The sequence below is a fragment of the Anser brachyrhynchus genome (genome assembly GCF_964034855.1).
Source record: "Anser brachyrhynchus genome assembly, chromosome: 3".
Classification (NCBI taxonomy): Eukaryota; Metazoa; Chordata; class Aves; order Anseriformes; family Anatidae; genus Anser; species Anser brachyrhynchus.
This window is the reverse complement of record NC_137696.1, coordinates 82,468,144-82,489,792: the sequence shown is the minus strand read 5'-3', so window position 1 is coordinate 82,489,792 and position 21,649 is coordinate 82,468,144. Positions and strand designations below refer to the sequence as shown.

The following is a 21,649-nucleotide window of genomic DNA, read 5'->3' as shown; positions in this document are numbered from 1 at the left end:
CATAGGTCTTTTCCAGCGACACTGGGCTGCAATAGTGACCTTCGTCCCAAGCCTGAAAGGAGAGTCAGATGCAAGTTTATTTGCACGTCTGAATCTCTTTAAATCCAGTTGGATGTCATCTGCCAAGGCTGATTGTACCAAAGGGGGCAAGTGTGATTGACAGCACTCTTTTGTCCAGAGGCTTCACGTTTTGGCCCTCTAATTAATACATCTTTTTAACCTCAGTGTATGGGCACACCTTTGCAAAGTGTTTGGCAAGTGTGTGAGCCAAAGAAGATGCTGACCTTATCAGTTAGGATGTGAGCTTGCAGTGTGTCAGCTATACTGAAATTACTTCCACACCAAAACCTCCTAAGGTAACTTACTGAGCTCTCAGTCAAGCTACGCAGCATCCCTTGGAGAAGAAACACTTGGCTGGGAGAGCACATTTATAGTCACTGAGAAAAGAGGCACACTGAAAGTCTGCACTCCAGATTCCAAGAGCTTGTCTCTGTGCCTCTACCTTTCCTAAGCTGGCTGCCCAGCTGCATCCAGCTGCTACAATTACAATTGCTGCATTTCAGCCCAAGTTTTCTGAGATCATTTCATTTTGTGATTAGGAGTGCTGCAGAGTACAGCTCAGTGTGTGAAAGAAGGATAGTGAGGATGAAACAGCAAGAAGCTGCAGAAGCATGCCACCTTTTAAATACCTGCACTTTGCAGAGAGGCAGCTGCTGACACCACAAGGCTTCACGCAGCTGCCCTGCTCTGAGCAGGGCAGTGTCTTTCCCCTACACATGAAAATTTGGTAGTTCTCCCAGTACCAATCTCTCAGTTAAAATTTCTTAGCAGCTGTGGGACTATTTGTCAGACATTAGTGGGGTCTGGGCTCTGTGCATCCATAGATGCTCTCATAGGTGACAAAAGCCACTTGCAGCGTTGCTCCTTGCTCACAGCAGAGGAGCAGGAGCAAGGAATTAAGAGAGCTCTTTGCAACCCACCTTGGAGAGAAGAGCAGTGAGTGGGGAAGCGCAGTACTGGCCCAAACTCCCTGCATGGGTCCATGGTGCTTGAAGGGGAATGTGGGTGGGAAGGACAAGGGGTTCCTGGTCCTGGAGCAGCAAGCACACCTCTATCTAGTGATACAGGTGTTGTATATCTAGAACATATGGGATAAGCGCTGCTGGGCTGCTCATGGTTTCTCAGGAGAATCATTTGTCTCAAATGCTGAAGAGCTAATGCCTTCTCTTGTTTCTCTGCTCTATCCCAGCCATACCTCTTTTCATCAGGAAATGTTTTTATGGCCCCACTCTACTAGAAACACCTGCCCCAAGCAACAAAACAAAACAAAAGAAGATCAAGGGAATACCTTAGGCCTGTTGGAAAAAATCAGTAAAGACTAACCCTTAGAAAGTTTCTCTGATGAAAAAAAAAAAGCATATATATATCCTTCTGTAGCATTGCAAAAGTATAAAAAATAAAAATAAAAAAGCTCTGAAGGGCAAAAAAAAGGCTTTCTACCTCCTTCTGGTACATGAAACTCCTCAGCTAGGCTGGTGAAACAGGTGGGCAGAGAAGGTAACTAGTTGAAAAAGTGGAGCCTGTACTTTAATTGAGGAGAGTCAGTGCATGATTAAGAATACATAGCATTTTGGGCCTTGAACATTATTCAGCTGTTATGTGGACAAAAAGGGACATTTCCCAAGGCCAATATTGGATTTTTGCATGAGCTGCATTCCTGCTGAAACCACACTTACTCTGAAGCTACGTGATCCAGCTATTTTTATTTGACTGTAAGGAATTCAGTGCACTCAACAGGGTGTAACATCTGTGACACATCCACATAAGCACTGTTTATTTTTATGAAACAAGACCAATGCTTACAGTTACTGGCTCTTGCTTTGCATCCCCCAAATGGGAATGCAGAAGGAGAATAATTGCACTGCATTTCCAGTGGTTTGTGGAGCAAAATACACAAGGTGGGCATTCTGTAGCACACTGATGATCTTACAGAATTACACATACATGCACAACTAGCGTCAGAAAACTGAAAGCAAAGCATGCTTTGAAAAAAAAAATCACAGTCTTGTTACACAGAATAAATTGCGGAGTGTAGATGTGCAGCTGGATTCAGACTGCTGTCTGGAAGATGGGGAAGAAAACTGTGATTGAGCAGGGCTTGATCCAGGGCTGCTACTGACTCCTCACTTCCCCATCAACTTTGCTGGCTCAGTTTCCTTAGCTGTGAAAGTCACATGAAATAATGTTTATGTGTAGGTGTGCTGTGCCATTGTCTGTGTCTGTGCAAATGCTAACTTAATGGTGGTGAAGCACAACCCAGCTGAATGTGCTACAGCGTGTGCTGTTTGCAGTGGGTCTGCGTGTTATTGGCACTACAGGTAGAAGAGATGGCTGCATAACCTGGTTACAGGAGTGACTGCAGTGACAAATTTATGGCATGGGCAAGTACAATTTTGTGAAGATACCATGTGGTGGGGTAGGGTGAAAAACAAGCATGATATAGTTTGCTCTGCATTTTTAGCTTTATTTTTCCCTTGTACTTTATCTGATTTCCTAGTAAGTGATAGTCTATTGATCCAAATTCACCTCTGATTAAGTCCAGCATCCTGAGGGATGTTCACCCACACATACACCCAGCAAATAACAGCAATGGAGGTGTTGAAAATAGTATGTATTCCTGAGAGTGTACATGTGAATAGGAACACAAGCAGTGCAATGTGAAATACAGTTTCCTGTAGCTGGGACAATTTGGACCCTAAATAAGATGCCATGTTGTGTTCACATATGTCTTCCAAGGAGAAATTTTTGCCCTTTTGTGCAGAACATTATTTTAATACAGTGCACATAAAGAAGTCCTGCAAGCTTTTCCTTCTCAGTTCAAGGAAGCAACCTGCACAGAGCATTTCAGCTGTGGACAACAAGTCCAGATTGCACATCGCAGGGGAAGGTAGGTGAGTGCACGTGCATGCATGTGTGCGCATGTACACCTCCAGACACGTGCTTTTGGCCATGAAACCAGTGATTGGTAGGTATTGAAGTGCAGAGGTAAAAAGGAATGTGTGTATTCTGTAATCCTTAAAAGAGTCTCTTACTAAAATTTCATCTTGTTTGAGCCCTTTCCCCCTCCTTCCATTATTATGGCTGGATTATACCACTGGGCACAACCCCAGACTAGGGGTGGGACGTGTACGAAGTCTGCCAGCAACTAGCAACTCTGCAGTGTCTGTCTGACACGTTTCTCCACTTGCTATTCTTTCTTTTCCATTACAGGCAAGGGGAGGATTTATTCTTCCCATAGATTAATAGCCACACTTCCAGCGCTTGTTTTCAGAGCAAATAGCTGATATTCAAACCATTCCCTATATATCTCTATGACCAACTGATTGATGAGTAAGCCCATACAGCACTCTGGTCAGACCATGTAAATCCTGTCCAGGTCTTTCTCCTCCTCACAGGCGTATGACCCACCTGCAGCCTGGAGTTCTGTGTACCAGCACAGATTCACTGCAGCGAGACGAAACGCCCGGTCAAACCAGGGGAGATGCCGTTCTCTGCAGCTGCATCCTGCGGCATGAAAACTCCCTGCTCTCAAAAAACTTCTCTCCGGAGCGAGTCGAGCGGCTCTGCCGCAGCTCCGGAGCACTTTGGGGACACGGGGGGCCGGCAGCAGCAGCGCGAGTGGAGAGCCCCACAGATCGGTGACAAGATTAAAGGAGCTGCTCTCCCAGCCCTCCCCCCAACGGGTAGCAAAATCAAAGTTAAAAATGTATCTGCGGAAGGGACTGATGAAAGATTAATAATTAATTTTGGAGCAGCGATACAGCATTTTTGAAATGTAAATTTGATGCGCAAAAGTGGCATATTATGATAAGCAAGAGCAACGAGGGAGAGGGAGTACGGGAGGGCCTGTTGCTCAGAGACAGGCTAGTAAGGAGGACTTGCAGCCGTCTTTATTTTCTCTTTTCCCTCCCACCCTCTCTTTATGCAAACTTATTATCTGAACTTAGGAGGTTTTGAAGAAGTTTAAGGGCTGCACATCTGAGGCGCAGATTCTTCAGAGCACATTTCAATCACAGTTTTGCCTTGAAAGCCAAATCTCCAGTTACGTGTTGCCATCCGGTGTCTTCCCATCCTTCCTTTCCTCTGACTGCCCCTTCCACAGCTGCTCTAGCCATTCAGCTATATTTCTGAGCCTGCCCCTTTGCTTCCAATATTTGGATTTAATTTTCTGCCCCTTTCCACCCTACTTCCCTCCCCAACGTCCCTCCTCCTCTGCTCAGCCGCTTTTGAACTGCCTCCTTTTGTGTTCTTCCCAAGCACGGTGCAGGCTCTTTCTCTCTCCCTTTTCTTCCCCCAGCCCTGTTTACATGAGGGCTTTGAGAGCAGCTTCACCATGCGCTCTCATGAGAGTTGTGCAAATTGCACCAGTGCTTCAGTTGGAAGAGACACTCATCTCTGGAGCCCCATGCTGTGCAAGAGTGCATCAAGGCCAAGTAAGCCCCTTGATGCTGCCTCACGCTGTGATCCTCCTTTGCACAGTGTCATGTGTCAGGACAGTTTTCCCACAATGCATTCTTTAGTTCGGTGTCAGGGGAAAAAAAAAAAAAAAAAAAAGAACAAATAATCTGCTGCCGTCACAGGCAAACCCGTTACCTGCAGGGCAGGCAGTGGGGCAAGTCTTCTCGCACTGAATCTCAATCTCTTGCCAAGGTTGGCCTGGGACAGGTATTTGTGAATTCTCCCCCAAGCAGTCTACCCTCTGTCCCTTCAAACTTTTTGCATTACGTGTGCTGTTATTTTACAAATAGTGGGAATTTGGGAAACTCACTAACAAAAAAGCAAATCTCATGTTTTTATTCTCTTACATGGATTCACGTGGCATTTCTATTTATGCATATTGACAGACCTGCACTCTGCAAGTACAATTAATACCATATAAATCATTCATATCCCTGCCCTGTCGTTTATGGGTATATAACATAAACTCCATATCCTTATCTTAATTAAACTGATAGCACACAACAGATACAGCTCCCGTGTGCACCTGAAAACATCGCCAAACAATGCAGGCTCTCACAAGCAAGAGTTTGTACATGGTTTTTATCGCACAGCTAGGAGGACACCTGTACCAGCAGACCATCAGATGGGCAGGCTTGCAATAAGGACCAAAACAGAGGCCTGCTTGGCTCTGCGGTTCAATGGGAAGGTGCTGGCCATGCCACGTGGTTTGGTGGCAGCGGTGCAGGCCACAGCATGATGCTTTGCAGGGGGGGTGTCTAGGGGGACATGCAGGCCAGCAGCAGGGGTGTTAGTGTGGTGCAGGTCATTTCTCTGATCAAATGTTGATGTTTCCCCCTTCCCTACCCCTGTCTGTTCATCAGGGTGTCAGCCATCAGCCCCAGGGCCTCCCTGGGGAGCAAGCTGGTCTGGGGGAAGGAGGAGGAGCACCCTGTCAGTGCAGCTGGATGGGCAGAGGAAAGCCTTTTTGAAGAGATTATTTCTCTAGCTTTGCCTCAGAAAAGCACCGCTACTCAAGAAGAGCACTTAAGCATTTGCTTATGTTTAAGCACATGCTCAAATCCTGTTGACCTAAACAGAAATGAAGCATATGTGTTTAAATGAGCATATGTTTAAGTGCATTCTTCAGACAGGAGAGATGAGGGCAATTAAGCACGTATCTATATGCAAGCTAACTATCTGTCATTTACATTTAGTTGTCGTAATGCATTTTGGACAGCGAATATTTCTGGCAAGGAATTATTTTACTAATCATTTCACAACACTTGAGAGCTTCAACCAAAAGAGAGAATTCCCTGTTCCTTTGAAATAAGGTTTTCTTCCTAAAAATAAATACATAGATACATAAATAAAACCATGGATTTTGTAATCGCGTTTTTTCTTGAGAAGGTAACAAATAGCTCTTGAATGTAATCTCCAGTCTGTGTCCACTCTGGGTCATTTCACCAAAGAGGGACATCTTGCATAGCCGTGAACGGAGACAAAACTGTCATTTATGTCTTGAAATGCAGAATAAACTTTTCCCATCCATTGTTCTCTTGTATATGTGTAAGTGTTGCCGTTAGCGGGCATGATTTGATTTAGACCTTCCACACACTGCAGCTGGTTTAATGGAATGCCATAATAGTGTCACACGGTTATTCTTGAAAAACAGCTACTAAACGTTGGTGTTACTTATTGTAGCAATATTTATGTGAGAATGCTGCAAATACTTGGGAAAAGGTTTTAAAGGTTGAAAGGCGAGTATAGCCATAAATTATGAGTAATGCTGCAGTTGGGAAGTGACATAAAGTTCAATGGCCTCAGCTTTCTGCACTGTGTGCTCATTGTTTTGTGTACTCATGTGACTGCGCCTCAGCCGGGCCGGGGCTGGGGCTGGTCCTTGCTCCGTGGTATTTCAATGGAGGATTGTGGATTTTTTTTTTTTTAAAGCGATTCTCCAGTGTCTATTGTGTAACTTTCTCGTCTCTGCCACAAAAATCAGCCTGAAAGCCAACCTTAGTACGCTGAGTGACTGAAACACATAATGGTGTTCATATTAATGCTGGCTTACAATACTAGCTCACATTTTGTTGCCTGACAGTTCTGAAGGGAGAAACAGAAGGCAAAAAATGCAGTGCCAGCCAGCAAAGCCGATATATTTGTTTAAGGGGTATTTGTAGGGTCTTCAAACCACTTTCTGGAAGCCTTCCACCCAGCAAAACATAGAGAAGCCCAGCCCCAGCCCTGGCAGGTGGAGTAGGACAAGCATCCCGGGACAGGGAGGGAAGGGATGAGATGGAGCTGGGACAAGGGGCCCGGGGGAAGGCTTGCCGAGCCAGGCTGGCTGCTGCTCTCCCCTGCCATGCCCATCGCTATTTGATCTCCAGCTCAGCAGCAGCCTGCTGGCTTCTCGTAGGCAGTTGCCGATGCAAAGCAATCAGCAAAGCCGGGATAACCTCGCTGCTCGCAACAGCCTGAGGCATCTTTTGCCTGTATCTGGGCTAGCACAAGGGAAGCCTGGAATAGATAAGGTCCTGAATGGCAAGATCTCTCCAAAGGGTCCCCAGACACAGTGAGCCACACTCCTACCAACACCCTCCTCAGGCAGCAGAGGGCTTTGCGGTTTATGTAGATTAGACTCATCCCTTTATAAAGCTCATCTTCAAGTGAAATTGCCATTTTTCCGTGTGTTGTGGCATGCAGATGGGCCACTGATCTCCCCCCAAAACATGTGAACCTGCTCTAGGGGGCAAAGGGAGGGGGCAGTTGGCACCACACCAGTGGCTTTGCTTTGTGCCCAAAGTGTCCCAGTGCTGAATGTGAACACACCTCTGCAGTGTGGAGAATGTCATTAGGGGTGGTTAGGCCCCCATCTGTAAAGCCCTTAAAGACCATACCTGCACTCCTCTGTGCCATACTACATCCCCATGCTACCTGCTGTCCTGTGTCCCCACCACCCTCCCTGCTAGCACCTGTCCCTGGCCAGCTCCAGCCAGAACAGGAGGTGCTCGCCGTTCAGCCAGCAGTTATCTCACTGTAGGACCACACCAGGACTCAAGGCACTGTCATGGGAATACTGCTGGTCCTGCAAGTATAACAAGATTTCGAGAAGTGTCCATATCTTTCAGGTGGCCCCATTCTTCCTCCATTTTTCCTCTGCTGCTGGAGTAAGGCTTGCCAGTCTCTGCACCCTGCAGCCTCAGCAGTCCGCTAGTGAGGCTCCCTCTTACCAGGACCACACTGGTAATGTCTTGTCAGGTCCCTGACAGACAGCCCAGTCACCAAAACCTCAGAAATCGTCCCTGAGCAAGTGGGATTGTCTTCTCCTTCCCCCTTTGGCTGGAGAAGCTCATGTTCAGTGAAAGAGGAGGAAAACCTACCAAAGGCTGGACAACCTTGGGTGCTGGGGATCCCTCCACCACAGTGCAAGCCCCTCACCTTGCCAAGGACAAGGGCAGTTTGGGGATGGAGCGCTTTGCCACAGGGACTTACAGCTTCCATCCGTGCCCTCTCTTTCCATGGTATCAGGAGTTTTATGCAGGCACATGTGGATACAGCTGCGTGCATTTGTGCAGTGCTTACAGCACACACCGCTTCTCCTGCACTTATAAAATATCTGTAACATTGTTTTTTCTCTGATTTAAACAGGTTGGTTAATAAATGAGCCAGACAGTAGCAACTATCCTTTCTGCCAGGGCAGGAGGAATGGGAAGTTGTACAGATAAGCTTTTAGCAAAGTTGCAAAATGTCAGTAGCACATAAAACCTAAAGTTACCATAAGCCTATAAAAACTGTGCTAAGTGAACAAGTAAAATCACAGTAATCCTATAATCACATAAAACCTATAATAAATTGCTGTTGTGCAGTAAAAGCTGATTAAAAATCAATTAAAACAGTTCAAGCTAAGGTGTCACCTTAATGCATCACATGGTGTTTACGCTACCCTGACCTGCAAGGAGTCCCTCATTTTCCTTGCCTCTCCATACACAGGCATGGCAAGGAAAGGAAACAACCTCTGCTTACCTGAGCCAGACCTGCCAGTCAATAACTTATGGTGTCCAGAGACAAATAAAATAACAAATAAACAGAGAAAAACACTCTGCCTGGACCTAGGAAACGTGCAGGGCACACTGTGCAGAGCACAGATGTGACACTGGCCATGTGAGATGGCTGCCAACAACACCACCTGCTTTCGGTGCCCTCTCCTCCATAAAACCGCTAGCCCACACAGCCCAGTCTTCTTCCTGGTGGCAGGGGGGCACCTGAAACCCTGCTAGTAAGCAATTTCCGGGTCCCAAATATGAAGGCAAGGGCCATTATCCATTTCTTCAGCCACCCGTTGCAGTGACAGAGTCAGGGCAAGCTCTGCTCACCGTGCAGTGCCACAAAAGCCCCTTTCCTATCTGCAGATCTGGGGGTCCCTGTCCCAGACCTGTGTGACGATACAAATTAACCTCATTATATCATTTTCTCTCTCCCCACCAAGAAGCAGCAGCCGCAGTATTTTATCGTGTCAGTCCAAGTCTTCCGTAAATCAATCACCTACGTCCTGCTGCCGTCTGCATCTCAGGAAAGGCTCCCCATGTGCCACCCAGTGGGATGCTCCGCTATGTAAAAGCTCCTTCACTGTGTCAACATCTCTCTCTTAAAAAAGAAATGGCTCCCACAAGATTTGCACCCTATGCCCAGTCATGACACTGGGCATCAGTGAGAAGACAAGTTTGTGATGCTCACTCTGTGCACAGACCTGTGGTGGGGCTCTCGGGGCATCCTTGCCTGGTCTCCCCATGCCAAGCACCCTCAGAGACAAGTGCTCTCACAGCCTCAGTGTGTCCCTCAGCTGCATGAGACACAGACTCACCTGGTGTGATCCCCACTGCTCCTGTTAGAAACATGTCATAAAGCAGCAACTGGTTTGTGCTTGGAGGCCCCGTGAGACGTGGTGCCATGTGATGCTGGTGACCAGTAATAAGCTGCTTGTCTTTTCATTTCTGATAGCTTTGTTTGCATGCAGCCCCACCAGGAAAAATAAATTTAAAAATAAAAAATAAATTTAAAAAATAAATAAATAAAGTGGTCTAAATTCACCAAATAAACTTTTCTTTCCAGATCCTTTATTCTGTCCTTCCTGCAGTGAGGAGGATATTCAGACAGAGAAGTGAACATGAAATCCGTTCCAGATAGTAACACAGAGTTTCAGAGTTTTGGGGCAAGAAATATCTTTTCAAAAGATGTTGAACTAAGAATGTCTTGGTAATGATAAATGTGGATTTTGAGAAAGTCTGTTCAGCATTTCTAAAGCAAAATGCAGTTTGCAAATCAACTTTGAAATTGACATTCTGAAAAATCTCTGAGACTTAGTTACTGGTCTGATATCTGGCTCTTCAGGAAACTCTGCTGTACATAAATTATTGACAGCAATGCTCTGTGTTAAATATCATTCTGTTGAGAGAACTAGTTTGGTATGCCTTGTCTGGAGAGGGAGAAACAGGGGAAGAAGGCAAGGCTAGGAAAGGAAATATATTTTAGGAATTATTCTGTTATTAATTATTCTAACTTTTATTTTAATCTTTAGCTTTAAATTGGCTTTAAAATGTTATGTAATCAATTTATTTCTGAGTTTTAAGCCATACAGAAAGTTATCAAAGGTATTGATTTTAAAAGAAATTGCAGGTAATTCAGTTGCATAAGGTTGAGACAGAAAAATCCAAATGTCAAGTACAGTTAAAGAAAGATCAAGAAGATGTAAAGCTGTGGGATTTTGTCTTCAAAGCCATGATCTTTTAGACAGACAATTAAAGGAATGGCTGAAAATAATGGTTTGGGATGGTTTTGGAGGCATCCAAAGAAATACCATTAGTAGCTGGCAAACTGTAAAGCCACTATTAAAAATAACCTTGAACTTGGTATGATTTTCATGGAAGATCTGTCCTAAAAAAAGTACTACAGATCTGGCCAGAAAAACTGAAAAATCCTTCTCGTCTGCTTCACTGGGTGTCTACAGGATAACAGCATGCTCTGCCTCAGTGAAAGTTAAAGAGTGATGTCCATAGGGCAAACAGGCATCGAGTTATCTACAAACTCATTGCTTCCAAACCTTTAGGGAGACAAAATCCTTTTGACTTTATTGAATGTGCATTTCTGCCTAATCTCCCACCAGCCTTTTCTTAGCATTACCGGTGGCTGCAGAATTGACCCTGGGCTCGAGCTGAGCTCTCCCCTTGCAGCAAGTTGTGACTTGTGGAAACAAGATGTAACAGCACTTCAGGTACCTGTGTGAACAAAGTGGACATCAGTGCACTGCACCAGAGCATCCTCAAGCCACATGGCATCCAAAACTAATTATTGCCAATCATAATATGCATTTACAGGGTCAGAAGTTAAATTATTTCTATCTCATCATCATTACATTGTAGTCTTCATAACCAATTAGAGCCTCAGAAAAAAAAGGGGTTGGGTTTTTTTTTTTTTGCCTTAAAAAGTAATACTTAGGCTTTACTTCAGCAAACCATCTGAGTTTATTCTTAGCTTTAATTTCAGACCATTCTGCAAGGAACATTACTACAGCTTAACAGCTATGGTGTAATTAAGAAACACATTGGGGACAAGATTCAGACTGCCAGTTTCACTTAGGAAAACTGTAGGCTTGTTACTCTGAGGGAAAAATTAGGAATATTGAAGGAGAGGTTCCTTCTGCCAAACTTTAATTGTCTAAGCATACTCAGTGCATGGCAAGAAGCAGACAGCTCCAGAGAGGAATCCTTGTCACTTAGAGATTCAACTTGGATGAAATAATCAGGGGATCCAAAATCACACTGCCTTGTCTTTAGTGATGCAGAAATGTATGTATCTGAAGAAATCAAATCTTCAGAATCCCTCTCTTCTCCTTTTCTGGTTTATTTCCTCCTCAACTTGTCCACTGGCTTGAAGAGACATTCTGCTGCAAACCAGATTCTTTCAGTCCTCTCTGCTCCCGCACGACACCTCCTTCAGACTATGGTGCCCTGCTGTCTGTGGGGGGAATGGGAGATGCTCAGTCAGTCTTACACCTGTGTTTCCCAGCAGCTCCAGAGAAAACCTTTCTTCTATAACCTGCATGTCCTTTAATTGTGTGACCTTCTGATCAGCCTCACCAGACAAAGCTGATCTGTATGTATCTCACCTTTCTGGACCAGGTAGGAAAAATGGGTTTGTTTTAGGCAGAAGCAGTCTCTTTGTCCTTGTGAGCTGCATTTGAATGCCCCATCAGCAGAAGTTGACAAGATCCTACCATTAACCTTTCTCAGGTGCAAGAGCTTCTGCTGGCCTTTCCTCAGCTTCCTTCAGTAAAGAAGGGGAAAATACCACAGAATTCATCCACGTTCCACATTAAAAATGGATTTCATTGGATAATCCCCAGTGTCAGAAGTATTAAGCTCTCCATAGGCAGAATTCCCAGGAGTGCATGGTACACCAGTTAAACGCATGAAATATTTCTCCCAATGTTTTTTTGTTCATCCCTGGGCATGAAAGTCAATAGCTGAGATACTTGCTTAACCACTTTTTTTGGATGTTAGAATGAAAACCTAGAAGTTCAGTCCTACTAATTTTTCAAATGCCTGCTGAGCCACATGGCAAAATAATGCCTGTAGTTAGGCCAATTCAAAATATAACATAAATTATATTTTTGTAAAACATGCTTACATTTATCAGTTAGTATATGAATACTAGAGTCTTCCCCCAGAAGTTTCCAAACTTTGAAGCAGGTAAGGAATAATGCAGCTCTCCTTTCTATTGTTTTTTTTCTTCCTAGCCCTGCACCCCAACCACATATGAAACATGAAATTTAACATCTTCTGAGCGTTCTCTGGTTTTTGGCCCATCACAGTTACAGGAACACCTGCTCTGGATGACTTTGTGTTCATCCACCATGGGCAGGGCTCCATATTTCTCACTAGTCATCGCTGGTTGCAAATCAGGGGTAGTCAAAAACATGTGAGGCACCAAGGCAAGTTTGGGGAAGGGTTTATACAACCTATAGGCTTTATATCCATTCTATTACTTCCTAAGATATGGTTCCGTGCTTTTTGATGTCTATTTTACATTTTGGAAGTCTATAACATTCTCTAGAGTTCATTACTGTATTAAAACCACAGTTGCATAAGCCCAGTTATGATTCTCAGGCTCCTTAAATACTGTTGCCCATCTTTCAGGTGTATCCTATTTGCAAAAAGGAGACTGTGGGCACAAACCAGGTGCACCTGAAGTTATACAATCTCCAGGGAGCTAAAGATGCATTTATTTGTGTGGCCCCACCTCCCTGGTTTTCCTTTGCTGCTCAGCAATACCCAGCAAGATACAGCAGGAGCAGGAGCAGGTTCCTTCGCTGTGCCCCTCGCTTTTCACTGGTTCGAGCGCTGCTCACTGCAGGTACCAGGTTATCCCAGCCTGTCATTGCTATGCTTTAAATTGTGCTGATGCCTTTTTCTTCTACTGGCTCCCTGCCAAAAGAGCAAAGCTGCATGCTGTGCTGGGTACTGACACTGTAATAGTCACGTATGCAAGCAAAACACTTTCTCTTTTCTCCCTATTTTGATATCCCATTACTGGTGTGGGGGGGCAAACCGCCTTGCCGAGTTTACGTGGGGATTAGCGACAGCCGTGGATCTCAGCAGCAGGCAGCTTCCAGGCAGTATTCCTGTGCAAGGGATGTCTGCCTTTCCAGGAGCTTCTCTGTCACACATCTGTGGCTGAAATGCCACAGAGAAACAAGGCAGTAGGTTCTGGTCAAAACCCAGTCCCTTCAGTCACAATTATCATACCTTTTTTTTTCTTTTTTTTTTTTTTTAATAAAATTCAAACCAACACATTCAGTCTTCGTCCATTTGCTGCTGTCTCAGCTTCATTTTGCTGTGGTCTTCAGTGAAACTTGGCTTTGCTTCCTGGATCTAGGTGAACCTGGTCTACTCTGAAGCCAGTTATCTCTGTAAGAAAAGATTCAATATAAAATCTCTGCCTTTGGCTTTTCTCAGCACTTGCCCTTTCGCTTACAAAGCTTGTTTATGGTGCAAACGATTTACAGAAGTCTGACAGCAGTTCAACAAGGTGAAAAGCAAAAGGCAGAAGAACTCCACATCTTCGTCATGTCACAAACATGATAGAACAACAAAAACAATTCCATTTTCTGCTTTCTCCTTTCAGCAGTGATAAAGACAGATCTCTGAGGAGGTATTACTGTGAAACTAACACTTAAATATGTGCCTTTGAGGCTTTTTTCCATTGTTTTCCCTTTAAAATGAAGTTTAAAAATGCATTGGGGATTCAGCAATATCTATAATTCTGTCTGTAGATTTCTGCCTCTCTACGATTTGCTCTTTTGTGTCTTTTAGTCCAAATCTATTTCTCCCGCAAGCAGGTGCAGCTCTCTCATCTTCCACGAAGCTGCACCTCTACAGCCAGACGTGCCAGCCCATTCCCAACATTTTGGGAACGCATCCCCTGCACTCACCTCCTTCCTTGTGTACCCACAGCTCGGCACCAGGGCCTCTTCCTCTGGCAGTGATCCTGTTTTCTGTGCAAGGAGGTGACCATAAGGTGAGCCCCAGCACCATACGTCAGCACCAAATCTCCTCGGCTCCCACACGGTTCATGTTGACTGGTACCGCCAGGCGCCTGACACAATGGTGTCCCACCACCATGGGGGGAAGAAAACATCTCAGTATTCCTGAATAAGTTTCCTGCAGGTCTGGTAACACCTGCTTGTCAAACAGAAACAGCTGAAGAGAAAGCAGTGTCAAGCCCAGCCAATACAGTGGGATGTCCGCAGCAGGAGGAACAATTTTTTGGATTACCCTGAATACAAATTTTACCCCAATGCCCTAAAGCTCAGCAGTAATTTTGTCCAGAATATGCTAGTGGAAGAGGAAGAAGGAGGGGAAGTGGAAGGGGTATAACAAAGACTGGGCTTTTGCTAACAGGGGGAAGCAGGTGCAAACCGTTCTTCTGGACCATTTTGACCCAACATGACCTCTTGTAAATCTGTATGCCTAATCCCAGCTGAGGGACACAAATGTGTCTCCAGATAAGACCTGAATATACCTCTGAGAAGATACAGGTCTGTGACCTAGGTTTAAATTAAAAGTATATACAATACAACAGGACTGATTAAAATCACTAAGGTGCACTTTCAGCATTGGTCCACAAAGACCAAACCTTGGACTCCACTCATATTTATTCCTCTACTTCATATCAAAACTATATATCAGTGGGTGCCCATCAAACAAAACCCAAAAACTATGTTTGGTATGACTGGCTGTTAGCTGGCATCCCACTCTGTTTATCACCAGAGTCTACTAAGGACTTCCATATGAACAAAGGAGCAAGCCAAGTTTTTGCAGGAATTGTGGAGCTGCTACAGCAGATTCATAAAAGATTAGCTGACAAAGACAACAGAGTACACCAGAGAGGAATACATTTCCGACCATGTCCTCTTTGCTGAACCTTCTTCTTCCCCAGGAAGGGATAAAGGAGATTTTAAAAGATATCCAAAAAAGAAATTTTAAAGTTGATTTACATTTGCAAAGGCATACACTGTCTTTCTCTTGTGTGGGTTAATGATCTTAAATCGTTCTGAAGCTAGATTAATGTCTATAATCTCTTGGTCCAAATGTTATTGTGAGTTATTGATCACAAGCCAAACAAGGACAGCTCCACACAGGATCTAGTCTGAGGATGGTCTTCTGATTTCAGGAGGTACGGCACACTTAAGTGGGCTTGAGATATTAGAAATTGCCCTAGAAAATGTCCCTTGCCATGCAAATCTTTGAAGTCCTTTGGAGTAAAAGGAAACATTTATAAAATGTGGGCAGGCAGATTAATTGATCAAATTATTCTGCTTCCTGTCTCTACTACGGATTTGCTGGAGGATTTGGGCAAAACCCTTCACCAATACTTAGTGCTCCCCACGCCAAAATGAGGCAAATAGGACTTGTCATCTGCAGAGATCTGTTTTAAGACAGGTAAGTGAGGGTAATTCACATAATGTGCTGAAATCCCAAAGGTACAAGGTTAGAAAAGTATTACTGGCTGCCACTGACTTCTTATTCCTGCTCAAAGAAATAGGAGGGCCACATTTTCAAAGGAACCTCAATTCATTTTTCTCTTTGAACAAACCCGGATGTACAGCATCTCTCATTCACGTGGCTTTCCTCACTTGGATTCTGTGTGGGGTTTTTGGGTTTTTTTTTGTTTGTTTGTTTGTTTTGGTTTGGTTTTTTGTTTCTGTTTTTTCCTTGGTGAAATCAAGAGCCTTGCAAATAGATTTGCATTTCACAGCCGCGGCTCACCCCCTTGCAGCAGCTGCATGCCAGCATGGGGGTGGCAGGGAAGCACAGGCGGGGGGCTGCTGCTCCGCACCCCGCTGCGCCCAGCCAGGAGAAAGGGTTTGCTTTTCTCCCTTTTCCTCCTGCCTGAGGAATCCCGGGGGCGGGCTGGGAAAGGAATCCTGGTCACTGCTGGAACGTGGAGGGGGACGGCGCTCATTCATTCACCACCCTCTTGGCAGAGGTAGCTTTTGCTTGTTACTTAACCCGTTGAGCCACACGCTCTTTCTTTGCCTGGATTTCTTGTTCCCTGGTCCTGGTGTCATCTGGAAGCAATATGACATCAAAGTTATCAAAATTGCAACTGGAACACTCTCTTCTACACCAGGCTCATGCATCCTGATTCCTCCAGCTCGTATCCTTTGTGTCCCTGCAGATTGGTGCTGCATAGCCAGGAAATGCTCCTTATAATTCACATGGATGATGCCCCGTGTAAAACAGGACTCAAAGCATTTAGCATAACTCCCAGTGTAACTCTAGCATCAACCCAGCTGACCTGTCAGTGATATCTAGCAACACTCCTGCCTTAGAGCTCTGCAGCAATCAGTAGGAATTTCTGAATCTGGCTGCTTAAGAAAATAATAAGGCTTGCACGGTCATGCTGGCTTTGCACATATTGGTGCATGTGTGTATGAAAGAGAGACAGACATGTTACCTCCCCTCAACCCCACCTTTCTTCTGAACTCATTAGCAATTTCAGATGAACCCAGTAGAAATTCTCAATGTCCAAAGCCATCCTAATTCCTAAATGTTTCTAACAAAAGAGAGGCAAGTGGTGGAGACAGACCTTACCAGTGCCCTAGCTGGGCAGGCAGCTACGGGGTGCACAGCCACCCCAGAGGGAAGACTGCCCCAGCCCCTGCAGAAACTCTGCTCGTTGCTCAAGCCCTAGCAGACACAGCGGGTCCAGCCAGGAGACACAGTGAAATAGAAAATCAATTTTTGCAAATCTCAGAGCTCACAGAGCAACTAATTAGCTTTGCTTGCATTAAGTACCTTTTCTGAAAACCAGAGATGAAAAAAAAAAAGGTGTAAAACCACTTGCTTTGAGGTTGACTGCATCTTGGTACACCTGTTTCAGGACAAATTGGAGCTTTTCTGATTCTATCTGTATTGTTCCCACATTAATTGATTTTTATTGGCAAGACATCAGATTTCTCCCTATCTTGCTATTTTTCCTTAAATCAAAACTCCATCCAATCATTTTGCTTTAAATAAAATGCAATCACAAGTTAGTAGAATTGATTTGTGGATAAGATTGCTAGACAGGGGGAAAGGTGTGGCAATATTTTCCTATGAATCAATTTCTTAGGCAAAATAAAAAAACAATTAAGCAACTAAATCTCTAAACAAAATTTGAAGTCTGGTGTAATTTCTACAGCAGCTGTAAAGTGGCAAAATAGCAATAAGTGATAAGACCTTATATAGCTGCCAAAGTGAATAAATTGTATAGGTGAATATCTTATAGAATGCTGGAGAACCAAGGAACATGTGCAGAAAGCAGACTTGTGACCTCTCCAGATGTTTTAACACTAACGCCTTGCTCCTCCACTGTTTTTGTCGTGTTTGTTTTTTTTTCCTATTTTGCAACAGAAAATCCAGCAATAACTTTTTAATGTGATATTTATAGATGCTCTCTTCCTGCACCAGTGGTGGCATGGAAAGGTTGCAACATGAAAAGATCTTGGTTAAGGGGATATTTCAGCTGTTATCTGTGCATTGCCCTCTTCTGATAGCTGCTAGTTTAAGCTTCACAGGTTATCTGACTCAGAATCAGTATGTTATCCTTTTCACTACTTATACCAGCACATGATCTTATCTGAGCTGCCATTTATACCATCATCAATATCAGCAATGAACTTGATCCACTGTGCTTACTATGGCTCCTGTGTCTTATGGCTCTGAGACTAACATGTTTCTACCGAAATCTTTGTAGAAGCCTTGGTTTCATTATGGATTTGCTGACATCAAAGTCATAGCCAGGATCTTCAGTGACAAGTATGCATTTGGGGATCTAATAGCTGAGAAGTGATGTACAAGATCTCAGTAAGAGTAATACATTGTGCTATCTATCAGTAATCAGATTATTAACCAAATTACCAGAAAGTATGAATTGACTGAATGCTGTGGAATCACTGCAATGGTTGCCACTGCAGCAAACATGAAATCTGGTCCTATGCCTTTCTGTTCTCTACTATCTTTAAACTTTAATTCAAAACTAATAATTGTATAAATCATGATTTTGTTTAAGAGATGTTTGAACTCCTCCATTCTACTGATAAATTGTTAAATTGGATTTATGCACCAAGAAATGTCAAGGAAAGTACTGATTAATGTGACTTCTAGACCAGAAAGGATTTTGATATATTTTCCTTTGACAATCTCAGTGGAAGAAGCTAAGGTATATGTCAAAATGCATCTTTTGCTTTCTTCCATGCTTACTGATTGTTGATAGCAGTATACGTTGCCCCAGCAGCTGCTCTGACCCATAGGACAGGCACAGCTGCTCCTACTGCCCATAGGGCCCCAGTGCTAGGAAGGGTCAGTCCTAGGGAAGGTATGAGGAAGCCTCTCAGAAGCAGTGGATGTTGCCACTTCTCCTCCTTCCAGGTCCCAGGAAAGGCCAAACTTCCTCCACAGGGCTTTTCCTGTGCCTGAAATTTGGCATTTGACTTCCCACCCAACAGCAAAAACACTCTGACCTGGGACTTTCTGCACTGTCCTCCCCAGGCAAGGAGCAGTGGGGAGGTGGGATGAGCTGTGGCCAGTATCACGTACCCCAAGACTAGCTCAGATAGGGTAGGTGGCATTTATTTGCATCATGACCTGCAACTGAGGTGACTGGATGCCGTTATGACAAAAAGCCTGAGAAATGACTTCCAGCTTCTGCCCTCCTAGGGAGTTTCTATTCACATTTGTTTTCCTCTACACCTCAGCCCGGTCATATCCTAGCCACATTTAGTCTTCATTTGCATATCTGAGGAACTCACAGAGCAGATAATCTTCTTTTTTCTCCCTCACTGGAAGCCTAAATTCTTCCTCCAGGCCTTTGCCTCCAGGCACTTCGTACCAGAAAAGCACTTAGTAGAGTTGGTTAGGTAAGGGTCAGTAATTTGGGGCTGTGAATCAGACGCGCATCATACACTCCAGTTCTTGTTGTATGCATTATACACAGCCACAAGGTAGTTTTCATACACCTCACTAGGAAACCATGCCGTGATTACGATGCTGTTGTGTGTTGGTTGTGATGGGCAGCAGAGAAGTCAGTGGAGCCCAAGACCTGAGAGCAGCACAACCCCAGGAGCAGAGCAGTTTGAGCCCACCAGCAGCTGGATGCTGCAGCAAAAGTGGGTGGGTAGGTAGAAGGAGGCAATACATTGACTCAGCCCACTGACTGGACCACAGCTGCTGATGGCAAGGTCCCATAATATAAACTAATAATAAAGCAAGAGCCAGAAGTCAAATAGCCTAGTAAAACTGAAAGTGTTAAAAGGAAAATCTGAGCCAGATAGATTCTTTACAAAAGGGAAGTGAAGCTTATATAAGGCCAGCAGGAAAAAAAAAAAATGTGGATGGCAGAAATATGGAAGGATGAGATGAGACTTGAAAAATACTCAACAAAATCCGTAAAAAGAAAAAAAAAAAAACTTAACTTGCTTAAGCCGAAAAGAAATGTGAATCTGAAACAGAATCACTACATGGATAACACAGCAGCCCTTGGTGAGGAGGAAAACTAAGTATTGTTATACAAATGTTAGGGAGCTACATTATTCAACCTAATTTTTTCTATACTCAGGCAGCTTTTTTCAATCCCATAAATAAATTCAGACTTCCAAAATTGTTTCCTGTACATGGGAGCTGCAGGAAGATCACCCTGGCATGGCCAGCAGCTAAACACCCACTTGGTGTGTGGTCCACCTGTCCACACCACCACATTCCCATCAGGTCTGGAGGTGTAATCGTGCCCTAAATTATTTCTGACATGTTATTAATTTGTTTGCTACTAAATTCAAATGATAATGCCTGTACTGGCTCTGTGTTGCTTTGCTGATGTTTTTTTTCTTGCATTGTATTTATGGGATGGTCAGTGGAATTGTCCTAATTTAACTGCTCTCTGGTGCAGGGAAAGGCACCAGGCACTGTGCAAGTCAGTGGTAATGCTGTCTTTGATGTTAGTGGCTCAGCATTCCACCTTCATGGGATACTCAGACTTCTGTGTTTCCAGAACTGAATACAGGAAAATAAAACAAAAAGAAATGACAATTTTGTTCTATATAGTATAATAGGATGTCAGTGCATCCAAACTATTTGACATTGTCACTTTAAGAAGGCGAAAGACTAGCTAGCCTTCAAGTCCTATTAAGTTGTTTCAAATTGATCAAGAGCTCTTTTCGTTACACAGCAAAACTCCTTTCTGAAACTTCTGCAGAAAATTTCGCTGTCTTCTTCTGTCACCTTTTAATTATTTGTATATCCCATCTCTCTTTTCTGGTCATCTCTGGTCGTACCCTACAGCCTGATCCTGCACAAATCTAGGCGGACGTAATTTGATGTGCTGGAGTCACTCCACTGACATTCTCAGAGCTAAGGGGAGTAAATTAAGTCCATGTAGAAGCATTGTATGATTAAGACCCAAAATACCCCTAAGCACAATCAATGTCTCTGTGAGTGCTGGGTCCTTTTATTTCAACATGAATAATCCTACAGCTTATTTGTAATTTTGCTTTATCTGTTTTGAATTGTGCTGCTATTATTCAGTTATCATAAATAAGTTACCATTGTCTCCCAATCATCTTGAATTATCACCTTCTCTTTCACCTCCCATTCCTAAGACCTTGGAAAAGGATATCAGGGGGGATGAAGGGGAAGATGATCGTGTGCCTGACCATCTAGTCACAAAAAATTTCCCTAAAGTCCAGTTTGATTTCCATAATACTGAGGCTGCATTGTTTTGAATTTTTAATTATTTATTACAGTCATCAGAGTGTGGCAATGTGGCTGACCTATTGCTTTTTAATTATTTTGGTTGCTTTTGATACTATTAACCATGACATTTTGCTGATCCAGCTACATTCGTCTTTTAGTTTTGGCCCTGAGATCATTCAATGTCTGTGTCCATCTCTGTCAACAGAAAGTCGGCTTCTTCTTAAGACTTCTTCTGTCCAGTGGTATCTGTTGGAAAACACAATTTAGTACTCCCCTCCAAATTGTAGGTAGGAATTTGGGTTAGATCCTTGTCTCTCTCCTGGTGCTGCATAGATTTCTGGCTCCAATAAAGCAGTAATATTCTAGGTCTTTTTTAATCTTGCTTCTATGTAAGATGGAACAAGTAATAATTTCAATAAAGGAACATCAGCAAGACAAGTATCTATTAGCAGTCCCATGCTTAGTACAAAATCCCATTATCTTTCCTCCACTTTGGAGGAGGAGAGTTTCTGAAAGCAGGCAGGTTCCCCCATTCCTCCTGGAGGGCTGGATGCCCACCACTTTTTGCTGTCTGTCAATATTTGAGGCATGGGTTGCACTCATGTTCTGCCTGGATTCAAGACCGTTATTAGCCCTTTCTACAGGCACGTGTTAAATTCAATACCCTTTACAGGGGACTTTATTATTCAAGAAGGAAAAAAAAATTAAAAAATAAAAAATAAGAAAATTAAAAAAGAGCTGGGATGAACTGGGCTGTGCTAGTGTGGTAGGAAACTGTTAAAATTCACAGTTCTTTCCATACCCGCCCACTGAAAACCAAAGCCAGAACATGATGCTTCCCACTGGCCTCACGCTCTGCCCCT

At 43.8% G+C, this 21,649-nt stretch overlaps 1 protein-coding gene across 2 annotated transcripts in view; it reads right to left on the bottom strand.

Annotated features, from left to right (window-relative positions):
- Nucleotides 1-10,040: 10,040 nt before the first annotated feature.
- Nucleotides 10,041-21,649, bottom strand: part of LOC308192389 (uncharacterized protein) — a 58,053-nt gene continuing 46,444 nt past the window's right edge. Inside the window, exons 1-3 of one of the 2 annotated variants that reach the window (XR_013948770.1) lie at nt 13,988-14,175; nt 12,184-13,463; nt 10,041-11,511 (exon numbers count right to left, since the gene is read on the bottom strand). The gene's annotated coding sequence lies outside the window, so the exon portion shown is untranslated. Of the gene's footprint in view, nt 11,512-12,183; nt 13,464-13,987; nt 14,176-21,649 lie in introns of those variants that run through there. The other variant, XM_080585945.1, reaches the window with a different exon arrangement.